The sequence below is a fragment of the Megalobrama amblycephala genome, linkage group LG13 (genome assembly GCF_018812025.1).
Source record: "Megalobrama amblycephala isolate DHTTF-2021 linkage group LG13, ASM1881202v1, whole genome shotgun sequence".
In the NCBI taxonomy this organism is placed as follows: Eukaryota; Metazoa; Chordata; class Actinopteri; order Cypriniformes; family Xenocyprididae; genus Megalobrama; species Megalobrama amblycephala.
This window is the reverse complement of record NC_063056.1, coordinates 31993499-32012832: the sequence shown is the minus strand read 5'-3', so window position 1 is coordinate 32012832 and position 19334 is coordinate 31993499. Positions and strand designations below refer to the sequence as shown.

General features: G+C 36.2%; 1 protein-coding gene across 10 annotated transcripts in view; it reads right to left on the bottom strand.

Annotated features, from left to right (window-relative positions):
- Positions 1-19334, bottom strand: part of zfpm2a (zinc finger protein, FOG family member 2a) — a 256881-nt gene that overhangs the window by 103802 nt on the left and 133745 nt on the right. The gene's annotated exons all lie outside the window — the stretch shown is intronic.

The window sequence follows — 19334 nt, the reverse complement described above, 5'->3', positions numbered from 1 at the left end:
CCTAAACCTGACACCAGGGCATAGAAGGTCACGGTCGCGCTGTTTAATAACTAACAAACTCCTGATGAGGGAAAAGCCAAGAGGAGAAACATCAGTCATGACACTGAAACCAAAATACTCCCAAGAATGTGTGTGTTTTTTCTTTCAGGCTGCAAACTCTTACATAATTAATGTTGGCTCCAAAATATTTATGGTGAGAATATAATACTTAAAAGAAATTGGCCCATCTGCAAAATATGGAACATTATAGATGTGGAGGGAAACTTACATCTGAAAAATATCATGAATGTGAACTTTCATTAAAACTTTAGGCTAGAATGTCTATAGGGGCAAGTTGTCACACTTTTTACTCTGGTGAATAGGTTTAATTTTGCATATGTACATACCTTTAAGTTTTTCGTTACAAAAAATCTGTTGAACATTGACTAAAAAAATATATATATAGTTCACCTTTTGTTCATCTTACACTATGTGGGGCAAGTTGTCACAATGGAAACTGCCTTAAAGCAGCAGTCCCTAACTTTTTTTGGTTAAAAAATGATCTAAAATCCATTTTTGAGCAAGTACATAACCAGCCAGTGTTCAAAACTATTTCCTTAGCCTAGCTTGATTCACACCGGTAAGCTTGTAGTAATGATTTTTAATTTGAGTGGTACTGGTAGGTTTCCACGGGAAATACAAGTTTGCCTTTGCATCATTACGTCACGTCTGTATACGTAAAGAAGGAGTCCCGGGAGCTGCAGGTAACAGATCATTTATAGCCTTTTCTTACAGCAGCTGGAGTAATTAAACATCATTTTGATGGTGGATTTTAATTCAGAAAGATCCAATCATGAATGACAACTGGAGATCCACCCATAGTCAAAAGCAAAAGACTTTGGACGTTAATACACACTAAATACACGTAATCACGCAATGCTGAAAACAATTTGAAAATAAAGTATAACAATAATATTAATTTACATGGTTTGATGTGATATGAGCAAAGCAATCGTTAGATTTAATCACAATTGGCAGCGCAATTTATTGTAATGCTTTTTTTTTTTTCTCAGTTTGTCAAAACAAAATTGGCAGACATGTTACTTGCTTGTTTAGATGACATTTTCTGGTGAAAATTCTTATTTTGGTCATACTTCCAAGACTACAATCTGTGATTCCAAAGTACAGTATCCACACATTAGATTCATCCACACTGAGGAGCCGTGCCGATGGACAACCCACATAAAGACGATAATTCCACAAATAACTGCAATTTCAGGTTTCAAACAGATGGCGACAAAGAGACAAAACTAACAAACTATGGGCTTTTTAAATCAAATGGCACACAAAATTATTTCTGAAATGGCAAAAATGTAAAAAGCAAAAACAACCAAAAATATCAAACTCCAACCTTATATATATATATATATATATATATATATATATATATATATATATATATATATATATATATATATATATTTAAAACATAGTTTATTCTTCAGCCTACAATATATAGATGAATCTTGTCTGAATGTATGATAGAGTGGTTACATAACAAAAAAATATGATATTGTAAATGTCAGTTTGGAGGATAAAATTGTAAAATAATGCATTATACAATTATACAAGATATACAACCACTTCTAAAAAAAAAAAAAAAAAAAAAAATACAAATAAGTTTAAAATACTTTAAGATGGAGTATAAAGGTGTGGTTATATTAGCACTATTTACAGAACATTCACAAAAACAGGCCAAAAACAGTCCATTATTTATTGTCAATAATGTAGCGATGTATAAAACACAGCTCACACAGAAGTCAACTTCAAAAGTCAGCTTTCTGTTGGTCAGTGTGGTGAATTCATGTGACCAACTTGAAAATAAACTTTTTCACCCTTACACAAAACTCAATCACACGGATTCCTACTGGATTTTGCTCACAACAGTATATGCAATGGTATATGTGACCTTAACACCATGTCTTAAACGTATTTCCCATGAACTACCCATGATTTGTATTTAAGGCTTTCAAGGAATACTTTATCAACATGCACATTCCCTACATGGGAATCGAACCTCGACCTTGTCTTTCATCATGTTCTACCGGCTGCGCAACAGGAACACTACTAACTATAGGTTAAAGCATCGGCTTGCACGTTTTCACACTCGATTCTATGATCAACTAGCTGCTGTACATTTATAGATCACTTGTCAAAACGTGTAAAACAAGCTAGTGAGCCGACGCATTAAGGACATGTTCAGACTGAGTGTGTATGTGTGTGTAAATGTGTGTGTGTGTGTGTGTGTGTTGGTGACAGGGGAAAGTAATCCTATACACAGGCTGCTATTGTGAAATGAGAAGCTAGCCTCCTCGGCTGGCAGAGAGCAGATGCACCTCTCTTCCCCTATCCTAATCTGGAAAGGACTTAAAGGAGTCTTATCTCCGGGCTCTCCTGCTTCATTTCATGCTTGATTTACTTTAATTTGTCTGATAGGGCACGAGGATTTGGAAATGGCCCATCTTTCGCTGGAAAATGTTCTGATTTTTCTCCGGCATTGTTATGTGGCGGTTTTTGACTCTGGTTTCTCTCTCTCCATCTTTCTCTGCTTCTATTTCTCTTTTTTTCTCCCTCTCTTTCCCTCTGTCTGTCTTCCTGGAGAACAGATCTCGCTCCTGTGCAACATTCTGTTTGAGTGCATTTAGATTCAAGCTAACACAGCAGAAATGAAGTGTGTGTGTGTGTGTGTGTGTGTGTGTGTGTGTGTGTGTGTGTATGTGTGTGATTTTACCAGCTCCAGTGTAGGTCTGTTTGCCTTTCAGATTGGCAGAGAGCGACGCCGGAGGAAAGAGGAGCAGGCGAGTGCTTCAAACCACAGAGATCTTGTGTTTAAGGTATAGAGGGTGAGACTCGCCCTCGTCTCGCCCACAAGTGTGTGAGCTGATAAAGTCAGAGAGGAAGAGAGCTGCTGGCCCACACACGCCTGAACCTCAGCAGCTGGAGTTGCAGTCCCAGTACAGCTCTGTCTGTCGGAACCAACGGGCTCTGTAGTACCTGGAGGAATCTATCTGTTAGCATTTCCATTCATCTCAATGGCAGCTGCGCGGCTGGCACAGGAGCCCGTGGACATACACGATTTGAAATCTGCTATCTTTGCTTAAGGGCGCTCAGTTCTGCTGGCAGGTTGTTTTGAGCCAATCTCCTGAGCCGTGAAAATTAAGTCATAACAAGTCCATTTCAAGCCTTTAAGAGTCCTCTAAATATAATAATAACAATAATAATCAGCTACTGGTACAACACTGATCATTTAAAACCATTCTGAACCAATAACTGAAAAAACACTGTAAACTTTAGTGCAGTAACTCTTCTTTTTTATACATTTCTAATATAGATTCGAATTTAAATGTCCTAATATATCATCATGATGATTGTAGTAGTGAAATAAAAAATAATATATTATAATAAAAAATATTTTTGGGTATAAAATATACTTTTTTGGTCTGGTTCTCAAGGGAGCACCTGGAGATGTTGCTTAGTACTCACACTTTGCTTTCCTCACTATCTTCTTTTCTCTCGAACATGGTAGATGATGCTAATGATTTATTTTATTAACATTAATGACACAGACAACAGCAAGAATAGGCTGCTGTCACTTTAAGACAGAATGCACACACGGACACACATCCGGTTTCTTTCTCAACTGTTTGCTAATGACATAACCGAGAGAATACTCGCCGAGACAGGTATTTTGACAATTTTGTTTGTATGTGTCCATTCAAGTGAAAGTAAATGCAAAAGAGGAATCAATTCATTGTTTAAGCACTGTCTGAAACGCACCCCTCTCTCTCTCTCTCTCTGCATGCACGTGCTTCAGGTGTGGCACAGATAACAGCTCATGAGTCGCGATTTTCGCCTCTTCTTTCACTTTTAAAATTGTTTGAATGTGTTAATTAAAAAACACATCCAAATGATAAACTTTCACTTTATGATAATCAGCGAATCACATGCGTGCCGAACCGTTGGACCTTATCCGTGTGGAAATATATTTTAATATTTATATATATAAATATTAAAATATAAAAAAAAAAACATTTTTATATTTGTAATTATTACAATTTTAGTACAATAAATGTACTAATTTATAATCAGTTTATAAATAGTCAATGAAGTCATCTCTTTTAAAAATCCTACTATATATATAGTAGCATATATATATAGTAGCATATCTATCTATCTCTATATATATATATATATATATATATATATATATATATATATAGTAGCATGCATATATATATATATATATATATATATATATATATATATATATATATATATATATATATATATATATATATATATAGTAGCATGCATATATATATATATATATATATATATATATATATATATATATATATATATATATATATATATATGCTACTAACTACTAGTAATAATTGTTAATTTACTTCAATACTTGTATTTATTTATATATATAACTGCATATCCTGCTGCTGATATTTGTTGTTCGCTTAGCAGTGATGAGTCATTGAGTCATGCAGTGACTACCAATGTAGAAAAATGTCCCAAAAGATTGCTATGGCAGTTATAGGAATTAATGCCATTTTGATAGAAGCATGTACATACTGTACATAAATGGAACACAACTAAGAACTAATTTAAATCCCCTGAGCTCTTTTCTCTTTGCTGAATTTTACAAAATCATTTCACAATCAGACGACTCTCTCAAACCACAAATCAATTAATCTCTAGTCAAGAACCTTTACAAAAGATGAGCTACCATGACAACACACATTCGCAAACTCCTCATTCTCTCTCCCTCTCTCCTAACACACACACACACACACACACACACACACACACACACACACACACACACACACACACACACACACACACACACACACAAAGACAAATTGGAAAGGAGGATAGACATTGAAATTTTTCTCACAGGCTGAATTATTTGACTCTGGCTCTGATAAACAGTGATGATCCAGTCACACATCTTTATCCATGCTTTGCTTTAATTAACGCTGACTTGTTTGTTGAAAAGATGATTAATATGCCAATGAAAATTGCATAATTGAATACACACACACATACATGCAAGAAACTATGAGTTTTTTTTATACTTAACACTAATAACAGCAATAACAACAATAATAATAATAATTTCAATTATTATTATTATTATTAGTTGTTGTTGCTGAGATGATGTCATAAGCCTTTCCATGAATGGCCCGACTGGTAGAACTGGAGTATAGGTTAGGGGGTTTGGGGGAAGAATAGTGAGTGTGTGTGTGTGTGTGTGTGTGTGTGTGTGTGTGTGTGTGTGTGTGTGTGTGTGTGTGTGTGTGTGTGTGTGTGTGTGTGTGTGTGTGTGTGTGTGTTTGGTTGTTCTGCTCCTCCCTCAAATAAGAGGGGCTTTGCTTTGATACGGATACCTCTCACAGCACACCCTCTTTTTGCCCTCCCTCTCTTGATTATATTTCGCTCATATTCCATGTAGCAGTCAACAGGTCTGCCTAAGCTTTCAATTGGAAAATTCTAACACCACAATAAAATTTGACATGATAAGAGCTCAAAATTAAAAGCACAAGAGTTAAATATTAGTATAATTAAACCATGTTAAAACATTTTATATTTTAAATAAACGCTGTTCCTTAAAATTTCATCAAAGAATCCTACTAAAAATGCATCATGGTTTACACAAAAATATGAAGCAGCACAACAACACAACATTGATAATAATAAGAAATGTTTCTTGTGCAGCAAATCAGCATATTTTGATTTCTGAAAGATCACGTGACACTGAAGACTGGAGTAATGAAGCTGGAAATTCAATTTTGCATCACAGGAATAAATTACATTTTAAAAATATTTTCAAACAGAAAAAAGTCATTATAAATTGTAAAACTATTTCACAACATTACTACTGTTACTGTATTTTTAATCAAATAAATGAAGATTTAGTGAGCATAAGAGATTTCTCTCACCGACTGAAAGATAGTGTGTGTGTATGTGTGTGTATATTATGAGCCATGGCTTACCTAGTATTGTATCTCTAAGCTTTTAGATTTCTGTTTCAGAGATAACTATAGACAGATAAAGAGTGAAATAATGAAAATTATATAATATATATAATATAATAAAACAGACAACAGATTACTTTCCAGCACAGAGGTCTATTTTTATATTTGAACAGTGAAATAGAAACATCTTAGTTTGATAATAAGACCGCAGCATTATTCTAGTGTTTGAATGGCCTTGAGACTACATTAGTTCATTTTCAGATTGATTCCATTGCTAACAAGCATGAAGTCATTGCTCTTAAACCTCTTAACATCTCAGATCAGTGGAGAAATTTGCATCTGGACGCTTTAAGACTTCGAGCAGAGAGTTCGGACTAATCTATGCTTATGTAGTTTATCAGCACAATAAGTATGTGTGTGTGAAGTACCAAATGTTAGCCCCTCCCTCTCCAGTACACACAAATCAGAGCCCCGCCCACAAATGGGTATTCACGCATTGGGTAGTTGTATTAGTAACATCACCAGAAATCGCATGCACCTTATTTATATACAAACAGGTCCTTTTAAATACATCGATTCTTCGACCCACCTCGTCTACATAACCCCAGCTCATTCAGAACCAAATTCTACTGTACCACATTGTCGCAACAATCTGATTTTGCACAATACCACTTATCTGTGCGAGACTAGCAGAGAAAGCCTGCGGTAAGATGGCTGAGAGCAGCGAACAAGACACCCTCGCTCGGAAAATGAGCGGCAGCCAGGCATGTCAAAATTTCTTGATTACATGGGAAATAAACAACTCCGACTGAAAGCCTCCGCTCAAACTTGGTGCTTTGCATACATTAAATTCCGGTCTGTCTATAAGTCGTCTTAAAACGCTTAGGTATCAGCGCGAGCGCCTCTGACAACGTTCCCTCACGAGTTCGTCTGCGTCGTTATCAGACCTCTCAAATGGATCTCCAGCTACAGTGACAAAAGCCAGACGGAGCTCTCCTAAAGGATACATCTTTTTATCCATGCTCTTCCTCGCCAATCCACATGTGCAGCGCCGCTGCGGCCCGAGCAGGAGTTTACCAATCTTTGCTTTCCAAGACTCTCTCTCTCTCTCTCTCTTCTCTCTGTGTTAAAGGCTTGAGGGGTTCAATCAATGCTGCTTTGATCTCGGCTGGAACTATAATTATTTAACATTGTTACAAGGATTTCTCTAATCCATTCTACCATTAAATCCCTTTTAGACCCTCATCTTCAGGAGCCTAATCTGCATCTGGGCCCCCCTCCCTCCCCTCGGACGGCACCGTGACTTAACAGAGTTTGGTGAATAATTAGAGGAAAAGATACAAATGCGGAAAGAAGGATGAGAAACTTTACAAGTCGCTGGACACGAGCAGGTGTCAGTCGCTGGACGTTGATGATTCATTTGCATGTGATGTTTCTTTGCGGGTACAGTGGGATGTTTATCTGAAGACCCAGCATTAAAGCATGTAATTCAAAAGCTGTCAACAAGCCTGACAATGGAGTGCCGGTTGCAGCTATTTGAATGTTTAATTCCTGGATTCTAGGTCATTGCTAAATATGTTGAGATGCACAGACATTTAGACTGATTAGAATGATCTATGTGTTATTCCTGTGACATTTGTAATTATGGTAAATATTTGTACTTGTTAATAAGAGCTAAAACCCTTAAAGGGTTAGTTCACCCAAAAATGAAATTTCTGTCATTAATTACTCATCCTCATGTCGTTCCAAACCCTTAAGACCTTCGTTCAGCTTCAGAACACAAATATTATTTTTATTATAAAATAGATATTTTTGATGAAATCTGAGAGTTTTTTTTTTTTAATCTCCCATAGAAAGCAATGAAATTACCACATTCTTGGTCCAGAAAAATAGTAAAGATATAATTAAAATAAATGACAGGGTAGAGAAGAAATTGTTGAATAAAGTCGTTATTTTTGTTTCGTTTTGGCACACAAAAAGTATTCTAATCGCTTCATAACATTAAGGTTGAACCACTGTAGTCACATGGACTATTTTAACGATGTATTTACTACATTTCTGGACCTTGAATGTGGTAATTTCGTTGCTTTCTATGGGAGATAAACTCTTGAATTTCATCAAAAATATCTTAATTTGTGTTCTAAAGATGAACGAAGGTCTTACGGGTTTGGAGCGACATGAGGGTGAGTAATTAATGACAGAAATTTCATTTTTGGGTGAACTAACCCTTTAAATGAATGAATGTTTCACCAATCACTGATACATATTCTGTATCTAACATGGATGGATCCCTAACTGCTGCAATAGTATACAACTCTTGATATTTTAAAAAACAATTACAAAAGAACAAAATAAATCATATTTCATTACCTTTTAGAATATGGAAGGGTTCAATTTGAGCAGATGCTTTTTATCATCATCACTATCATCGTCAAAGCTCATTTTCCCAGTATATCTGGCTCATATTTGCTATCTCAAACATAATCTCAAAACTATCGTTTTCAACCTCTTCAAAATCAGTATTTTGATCGCTGACAGCTTCTTGACCAGATCTACCATCAATGACATCCAGGATCGATAAAGACCCAAGGTATGCCTTTAAGGGTTAAATAATTCACCCAAAAATTTAAGTTTCCAATCCCATATGACTTCCTTTCATAGCGACCAGAGATTGAACATGCACCGTAAAAGTCCAACAAAAGCAGTTGTGCATTACATTCAAGCCTTCTGAAGCTATATGACACCTTTACACAAGTAACAGATGTATATTTGAGTTTTTAATGAAAATCGACCGATCTGCTGCAACTCTCATCTCATTTTTGTTACACACTTTTAGTTAAATGATATAAAGTATCTAAAAATCTTTACAACATCAAACTTACTTGAGACGTACTACTGCATAAGATATTTTGAATATGAATATGTTTTTTTCACTAGTTTTTAAAGGGATAGTCAGCACAAAAATGAAAATCCTGTCATCATTTACTCACCCTCATGTCGTTCCAAACCTGTATGACTTTCTTTCTTCTGCAGATAGAAAGAAGACATTTTGAAGCAATATTTTTGACCAAATAGTTTCAGTTCCCTTTGACTCCCATTGTATAGACAAAAAAAAAAATACAATGGAAGTCAATGGGAACTGACACTGTTGGATTACAAACATTCTTCAAAATATCAGTATATTGTTTTGTTATATTAATACTATTAAAAAAAAAAAAAAAACAGGTTTGGAATGACATGAGAGTGAGTAAATGATGACAGAATTATGACAACCCTTTAACTTTATACTCAAAGCAAAGTTCAGTGCAGAAAGACAAAATACATTAATAATAAATACACATCCACTGAAAACAAGTCACAAGTGCAGCTTCTCAATCAAATTGAACTTGTTTTAAGGATTTTTAGATTTTACAACAAGAAAACAAGTCAATAAGACTAATAAAACAACTAAGGGAGCTTCTTGGCATTTTTGAAGCCTCATTTGCTTTCATTAGATTGAGAAGTAGCATAAACATCTCCTTTTGTGTTCCACAGAAGAAAAAAAAAAGTCATACTGGTTTGGAACGACATGAGTAAATGATGACAGAATATTTATTTTTGGGTGAACTATTCCTTTAAGACCTTCATCCATCTTTTTGCTGTGTATTTTCAGATCTGCACAGAAATCGAAGGCGGTTAGCAATGAACCCATAACTGCCATCTGTTTGTTTTGGGCCGGGAAGAACAAAAAAGACACGTTGATAATTGTGACGCATGTTGAAAAAACACCCAATGGCCTTTTCAAATATTTGTGCCGCTGTGTTTTGCGCCGATATAAATAGCAGCACAGCAAATGCAAACATTTGTTGAGGCACCTGCCATGCTATCGTGACCATCTGCTCCACAAATTCACTTAGCATGACATATGTGCATTAAAGCTGAAGCGGCTATTGTTTGGTGCGGGTGAGGGGGTCCGGTCAAGGGCGGACAGTGTCAGCTCCACGTACAGGTGGGCTGAGCGGAGAACAGGCAATCTATACGTGCTTCCTGTCTGTGAGGACGTGCTTTCTGCCTGTCTGTGTCCTACCCGCTCCTTTCTTACTTTAGGGCTTCTTCAGCAGAACCTGCCTGTGTTCTGTTCGTGGCCCAGGTCCAGTTGGCTCACAGAGACAGAACCAACTGTGTCCGACAGGCACTGCTGAGCTTAGAGAGCCGCCCATGAGGAGGCGTGTCAGTCCTCAAGGTGACTGGATCTAGCTGAGGGTTACTCAATGCTTATTGGATGATCAAGATTCTCCATTCATCATCATTTTCTCATGCATTCTCAAAAAAAAAAAAAAAAAAAAAAAAAAAAATATATATATATATATATATATATATATATATATATATATATATTATTATTATTATTATTATATATTAATTTTAATTTCATTTATTGTTATTAAAAATATATTTTTAAATAAAATAAATTATAATTAATATATAATACATTTTTAAATTATGTTTAGATATTTTAAATATATATATATATATATATATATATATATATATATATATATATATATATATATATATATATAAAATAAGAAACCTTGAAGCAAGAAAGACTAAAAAGTCCTGTTTTCCACAATATAACTCCTTTAAGTTCAAGTTAAAGGCTTCTATTTGAGGGCAGACGTAGTGATAAGTACAAAAAAGAAGTTCATTAATGCATAAAAGCTTCCTTCCCTTTCTTTTCCTGCACATGCACTTTCTTTATGCCTTGAGGAGCGTGTCAAGATATGCATCAAAGACGTCCATGATAATTAACAAAATAGCTGTACAGGCTATTACCACTAATATACAGAAGCCCATAACGAGAGAGAATGAAGAAGACGGAGGGGCAGATAAGAACACTTCCTTTATGAGCTCAGAGTGGATGTTCTTTTCATCTCAGGGATGGTCTCCTGCCTTCACAGAACATGCTTATGGACTAGAAGGAAGCTGTGAGTGAACTTCTGTAGAACTCAAGTGCTTACAGGGATCAAGAACTGTCATAATATAGATTTATATTACTCTTTTTTCAGCCTCTTTCTCACTGTGCGTACACTAGATGTGAGCGGTGCAACATAACGTGACAAAAGCAAATAGAACCCTTTAATCAGTGATGATGTCTATACTGGATGCTGCGCGATGCGACAATAAACTGATGCCCTATTCTAATTCTGACGTCCTCCAAGAGTTCAGGCTACTTCTCACAGGAAGAACAAATAGATTTGCAATGGTCGCTTTGTTGTGGCCAGTGTAGACAGGCTCAAGCTGCTGCGTTGCTGCGTGACGCGACAACTATCACGTATGGTGTAGACATGTTCTGTCTTGAATCTTTTAAATTTCTATCATGACAGCTCTCGGAAGAGTTTAGCGTGGTAATGGATGTGACAATGTTAATGAATTTGTCTAGGCGGAATAGATCTGCTCTGCTGCTGCAGAGCAAGTACTGGACTTACTACTGTCAATACATACAAGAAACGCTGCAGTGGGTAAGTAAAGGCCTGGGTATGCTTCTTTTTCCGTGCCCGGATGCATCTCCCGTGCAGTCGTGTCTGCGCATCTTTCAAAGTATACTCAACCGCAGATGCGCGTGGATGACCGAGTTCGACACATGCACAGTACAATTTTTTTCTATACTCTACCAGACACTGGAGGGCAGCACTGAGTCGTGTCATCAACAGGACATTTGCTGGGCAGGATCGGAGAAGAAAAATAGTGCATCCACCATTGCAACATAGTTCAGAAGATACACCAAGAGAACAAGAATCAAAAACGTTGGAGAAGGATATGCTATGTACTTTCTGATCTCTTTGCACAAACGCTCCTCAAGTTCGCCGTCGATTGTCGTGTTTTCCTCCTTGTTTCAAGCGTGTTTTTTTCACACACTTCTTCGACGACTGCAAACTGTGCTCAGTAATGTGTGTATTGCCACCTAGTGGACTCTTCTGTCCTGCTTGCCCATGCACTGTGTACGTGCACCATCTGCGCGGTCTCGAAATTTGGGCTGCACGCGGACAGGTTGTGCGGACATCCGCAAGCCCTCCGGATGACGAAAATTATGTCATGCGGACAGTGCATGAACGCGGACGGCCGAAGTATAATTTGGGCTTTTGACATAGTGCTGCTGAACAAATTGCATATATGAAATATACCTGTAACGGATCTATACAGGTGGAGCTGGGGAAGATGGAGGGTTTCAGAGGAACTTTGAAAGTGCGCTGCAAATTGCTACAGCAAACACTGACCAATTTATTAAATGTTAAGCAGCAAGCTCATTGGCTGCAGATGCAACAGGAACCAATCAGCTTGTGCCGTGTAGTTGATGATATTGTCAGCAGGTTGTTTAGTAAACATCAGTCTGCGCCACCTAGAGTTTCAGGACAGAACTTGGTATTTGTTCATGATTTGTTCGGTGACTCTTTCTGCTGATTGTATCATTACTCCAGTAGGTGGTGAAAATGGTCTTTTTGTGTGTTCTGAATGAGTCCATGAATCAATCACTCAACTTAGTAACAAAAGTGATATTCCATTTAATACTGCTCTAAGTCTAGTTCAGACTCAAAACACTAGTTCAGTAAATCCAAACCAACGGAAAACAGTTACACGCTTTTAAGAAATAAAATATGAGTCAGTAAATAAGAATGATTTGTTCACATAAAAGATTCATTCAAAAACAAAAGATCACTGCAAAACCTGTCTGCACTCTAAGATAGGATATTATTAACTAAAATTAAAAATATTTCATTTATTTTACATTTCTCTTTATTGAAATAAAGCTGAAATAAAATAAATAAAGCTACTATATAAATATTAATAAATAAAGCTAATTCAAAATAGTAAATTCAAAAACTATAATAAAATCTAAAATAAAAACAACAACAGTGATACCTTGTATACTAAAAAAAAAGATTTCCTTGCAGAATATAGAAATAACACTTACAAATTCATGTTTCATGTTTCACACCATGTTTTAAGTAAAGAAAATGACAGACAAGATCGCAAATAAAGTTTGGCCAATCAGGTAGACGTGACATGACCCCTTTAACATTGAAGCATGTGAACTTTTTTCACCTAAAGCAAATCCTGAAATTGGTTTTAAAGGATTTTTAAATCAGGAGGAACCTGTTCGAGTCTCTTCATTAAGATACTGTCCTTCTTTTGATGTACTCTCTATTAAATATCCCATTCGCACTGAACAATTAAAGAATTATCTTTCGCCGATCACAATCATACATTTTAACTTAAGCTGGGCAATAACAAAGAGTCCAGATTAAGAAGAGTAAAAAATAAAATAAATAAAGCGATAACAAGGTAGTCTCTTAAACTAAATAAATTTGCTTTTAATCGCTGCGAACAGGACGTCATGTCATTTGAGATGTTCATATTTGATGGTGTGATTCCCATCTTTATTTAAAATTATAACATGCCCATCTGACTTTTCCAACACAATGGGAGGAATGAAACGGGGGAAATGGCCTTTCACAAGAAGACATGACGTGAAAGTGAATGCGGTTATTACGTGCGGAGATTAATGTCCACTGTACTGCTCCCCGAGAGACAGCGATGCAGCTGTGTGAGCGATGTCATATCCTGTATTCTGAGAGGGTTGTTTCCTGTTGGGCGATTTTCTCATTTGCATTCTATTTTCCCAGAAATCCACATTCCTGCCGGAGTTTGACAGTAATGTCTCAGTGAGGAGCGAATGGGGCATGTAGAATAGATCTTATCTGTGTAATGTAACAAGATTATCAGCAGCATTAGCAACCGTCGGCGCTATCAGAGAAATCGAGGTGGGAGGTAAATATGGAATTCAGCATTGAGATGAATCTGACAAACTAGATTAAAAGGGATAGTTCAGGCAAAAATGAAAATTCTGTCATTATCTACTCACCCTCATGTGGCTTGAATGAGGTTTGAGAGCTAGAGGCAAGATTTTCAGTGAATAACGTCTAAAATATCAGTCTGATCCTCACACAAAGATATCAAATGACTTCAGAATGCTTGGAATATAGCACAAAATTCATATGGACTACTTTCATGGTTCTTTTATGATTATCACAGTTTCTTATACTGGCAGAATTCAGACTGACAGTATAAATCACCATCTACTTTTGTAACCTGGATATTCAGCAAAGCAGGGTTATTTCAATATATTTTAAGTCTTCGGAATATATATGATAGTTTGTATGAAGAACAAATTGAAATTTAAGTAATAATTTACAGAATATCTTCTTCAATGTGGCTCTGAAATCTCACATCAACTTCATATATCTTATTTTCAACATTTTTCATTTTCATTTAGTTTAACTTGATGTACTAAAATAACTAAAAATGAATAAAATTTTAAAACAAAGTCAAAAACATTTAACAAAATTACTAAAAGTTTAACTAAATAAAATGATATTATATCATAAATCATATCATAAATCTAAAACAAAATCAATTGTTTACGTATCACAACATTATAACTCACAATATGAAAATGGATTTATTAAATGTATATTATTTTATTATATTTAAGTGTGTTATTATCAATATTATATATTATCTATTATCAGTTTTGAGTGTTGAGATGATGACAAATGTAATCTAAATATTAAAATAGAGAACAAAATGAGCATGCACAATACAATATCTACTATTACGCAATAAAGTAAACAAAAAGCAAAACAAAACTTAAACCAATGTATTGTGCATCCTTAAATGATTCAAAAATATCATAATAAAAAAATAACTTCTCAAATGATTTCAGACTATTTAGCAGTGTTTGCTGAGGCAACCATCACTATCATTGTTGAACAACCCTAAACCTAACCGTAAACCTAAAACTTGAACTTGAGCATGCAACTCGCAGCACCGTTTATGCTACAAACGTGAATGACACCTGAAATCATGCAGCTTTTTGTGTGTTTTCACTTAGCAGAAAAAAAATCCCGCAGACTTACACTTAAGGAGAGACCCAATATCTGGAGACCACAAGCAACACTCTCATTTTATTCCGAAAATGTAAAAACTTAGTGTTTTTATGGAACACGTTTCGTTGTGTTATACTTTCACAGATGAGCGACACAACCAACTAAAATCATTCATTCAAAACAAATAGGGAGGGAATTGTCTCTCTCTCTCAGCATCACAGGATGGATGATCAGAGAGACATTGAGCTGCTTAGCCCCCCACCCCTCCACCGGAGTTTAAAGCTCAGCATTTTCTTCCGGAAAGCCCCTAACTGGTCTATGATGCCTCTTTTTGTATGCGCTTGCCCCCATCGTTGTGTGACTGACCCCCTCAGCCCTGCTGGCTGCCTGATCACAGGGACCGTTTATTACCGTCGTCCCTACCGCTCTTATCTTACGCCGCCAATGCTCATTTCCTTTCCAGATTGAAATGCAAATGTGAAATTTAATGATAAATGCATTATCTGATAGGTGCTGATAACTCTGATTCGCTGTCAGTATAAAATACACACCCCAGGGGGCTCACCGGTGCCAACTTGTGCCAAAATCCACTTTCTTATAAATGTACGTACCTGCAATAAATTCTGGAGGTCATATGCATTAAAAGGGGAATCATATTTTGTGTATTCTGCGATGTGATGCCACGGCTGAACAGTAATTGCTGCCGTTGCTATCTTGTTGGATGTATTATCCATCACTTTGATGAAGTGACTTTTAAGAAGTGCAAAAAGACAGATAAAACAGATTTTTTTTCTACTGAGAGAAGGCGAGGGAAAATCTGCATGGTAAGGCGAGATTCTTGGGAAAGAAAAGATATCTGTTTTTACGTCTGTTGTGTGCTCTCTACTGAAGCTTAAAGGGATAGTTTATCCAAAAATGAAAATTCTATCATCATAGAATTCGTCATCATATCATGTCGCTCCAAACCCGGATGACTTTCTTTTGTGGAACATAAAAGGAGAATGTTTGCAGAATACTCATGCTGCTTTTTTACATAAAAAGAAGGCACATATTGTATATAGTTTATACAGTATGACTCCTGTGATATATTTCATGTCTTCTGAATATATATATAATGGCTTTGTGTGAGGAACAAACTGAAATTTACAGAATGTCTTCTACTCTAATGTAGCTTTGAAATCTCAAATCAACTTGAAACCTCCAACACTATATTGGCCAGAGTTTCAGTTTCATTGTACAATCCCTGTTTGAATGTATGTATGTATGTATGTCTGACTAACATCTTCTGTGACATAAACACATTCATGTGGGTTTGGAGCAACAAGAACGTGAATAAATGATGACAAAATTTCTATCAAGTATAGGAATTGCACATGGGAACATCAAAACAATCAAATTATCAATGAGTAAAATAAAAATGAAATAAATAAATAAAAAATAAATCAAACAAATATATAATATTCTAATATACTATCATGGTATACTAAGTAGGCAGCATGCCATATAAAACCTCAAGAACAAAATACTACTGTGCTCCATTTTGTCAGTGATCAAAAGCAGGACCACATCACAATTCAACATAAGTTGGAAAAAAACGCTCCTCGTAATTCAAGAGCTCATTAAGTCTTCAGAAACAGCGGAGAGTTTTACCTCTGTCGGGTGGCCTTGTCAAGGATATCTTCAGATGTCCTGCTATTGAGCGTCTGAAATCCCCTGATCCCAGATGGATTCATTTAAAACGTGTCATAATGAGCTGCTTACAAGTGATTACTGGCCGCTAGCTAATGGGCTAAACGGTTAAAGGAGGGCCAGGAATGATCGCGTGTTGGATTGGACCTTCAAGACTGAGTATCATATCAGAGGGGCACTGCGGCCTTTTATTCCTTTCTGATATTCTTGTCCTCCGAGTTTCTGTGCTCCAGTATATAATATCAGAAAGTTTTTGTAGTACAGTAAGGGCTCAGGAGATGATCACCAATCCACGATGGACTGTAGACCCATAGGCGCTCAAGCTAAGACACCCATGGAGGCCCAACACTCAAATAGGGCTGAAACGATTAGTCGACATTATCGACAACGTCGACAATAAAAAATTGTCGACAAATATTTTTGTTGTCGAATAGTCTCTTGATCTCATACGACCTATTTGAAGGGCCTGCAATAACGCGGTGTAACCAGTGGGGCGCTGTAGCGCAATACTGTAATGCAGCCCTCCGGGATCCAATCCAATAAAAGAAGTCAGTGCTTTGGAGAGCATAGTGCAAACGACGTCGAACCCGTGAAATGTGGGAGATTAACATAGCATAAACATAACAAACATAACGTTTAGCATAACTACAGAATACTGTCATGCAGGGCCACCAGCTCTCATTCAAACTCACTGTTCTCACGCCACACGTTCATTTTCTCACACAGTGAAAGATGTATCGCAGAGCAAAGAGGACACAGACAACGGCAACGCACCGACAGATCAGGTTACTTTTGATATAAAACTAAGTCTAAGCTTTTAAATTCAGTCAATATTACTACGGGATTCAAACAATACTTGTGGTGGTGACTCTGTTTAACGTTATGTGGCAGATCGCTGTAACACCTCGGTTCAAGCGGCATGTGAACCTATTCCTCTCTATTACAGCGCGAAATAAACATGAATGAACATCAAAAAGTACTTACTGAACTTACTGAAATGAATCCATCTCTATTGTAATCACTTAATCGGAGTTTTAACCGCAGAAAGAAGTCAATAAAACTTGCAAACAAATATATCACACAAAATGTAACATTTACCTCAGGAAAGCCATTCATTGACCATAAACTCGGTAGTTTGTGTGTGTGTGTGTGTGTGTGTGTATATATATATATATATATATATATGATATGTAATATGTGTATGTATGTATGTTGTTTCATTTTTCACAAAAACCCCCACATGATTACATTATATTTATATATTTATAGTATATTGGTCTATTCAGTTGGCTTAAAAATGATTAAAAATACACTTTTAAAAGCTGAAGTGATTTCCTTGTTTTATTTACTAGTTAAAGTACAGTATAACTCAATATTTTAACTAATTGCTAAAGTAGAATAATCGAACAAAGCCTACTGATTAACCAGTGCAATAATCGATGATTAGTCGATTAATCGTTCTAATAATCGACAGATTAATCGATTATCAAAATAATCGTTTGTTGCAGCCCTACACTCAAAAACAAGCTACATTCTTGGTTAATTTTGTCTTTATATCTCATACATGTGACTTTGTTTATTTAAATACCTAATAAAGAACTTAATTACCTATTTACTACTTATTTATGATTTAAATTCTTTTTCCTTTTCCTATTCACGTGTCACTCAAAGTGTTTGTTCTTTTTTAACATAGTCAATATACTTTATTTTACATTAAAGCCTGAACCATGATTCACTACTTGCTATTGCTAAGCACAGTGAATTAGTGGTAAGGACATTCTCATTCTAGAGAGTATCTGATTGGACAAAAACTTGGATACACCTTTGATGATTCATCAATGTATTTAGTCAGTTTTTCTCAGAATTGTATATCTGCTAAAAGCTAAAGGTAGGGTAGGCAATATATCTATTTTTTTTTTCACAAACACTTTTTGTTATTCTGGTTGAAACGTTGAGAAGTGGTATCAGTGCATTCGATCTGAATACAATAATAGGATGTCCCTGCTTGCACAGACATCACACGTCATCAGTGCGTTCTGTAAGACTATGCAGAGTTATAGACAGACAGTCACCGAGTGCCACAAACAAACAGCAGCCACATTGTACAGTTATTCCTGGACCAAAACAACGAGCTTAAGCTGCGTTCACGCCATGTTGTAACCGTAACAAGATGGCAACCTGTGACGTTCTCCCGGAGCTGTTCATGTCCTCAGACTCGGATTTATGCATTTCTATGTCAATACATAATCAACGGCGAAATGAATCTGAAGCAGTCAAGTGGTACAAGTCAGCACTTTGTAAGTTGTTTACATTCATTATTATTGCAATGTTATGTGCTTTGAGAGAGACGAGGTAATTTAACGCCGTCTCTCATGACGCTTTGCAGAATCTGCTCTGGCTGTGCGCGTTCATGTGTTTTGAAGGAGGTGTGGCTTTGGAGACGCTCTGAAGGGAGGGTGGGATCTAATGCTTTCAAAGCTAGCTTGCTTTTGTTAGCCTCTCTGAAATTACCTACCCTACCTTTAATTTTGTCAATCTTTGAGAGTATACTAGCATATAGACAACCTCAAAGTCAACTAATTTGGCCTAAAAGCAACAAAATGCCATGTTTGACTTAAGTTGCTGCAGCCAACGTCATAAAATTTGTCATTTTTTGTCCATAAATTTGAAAAAGTCTTCCAAAAGG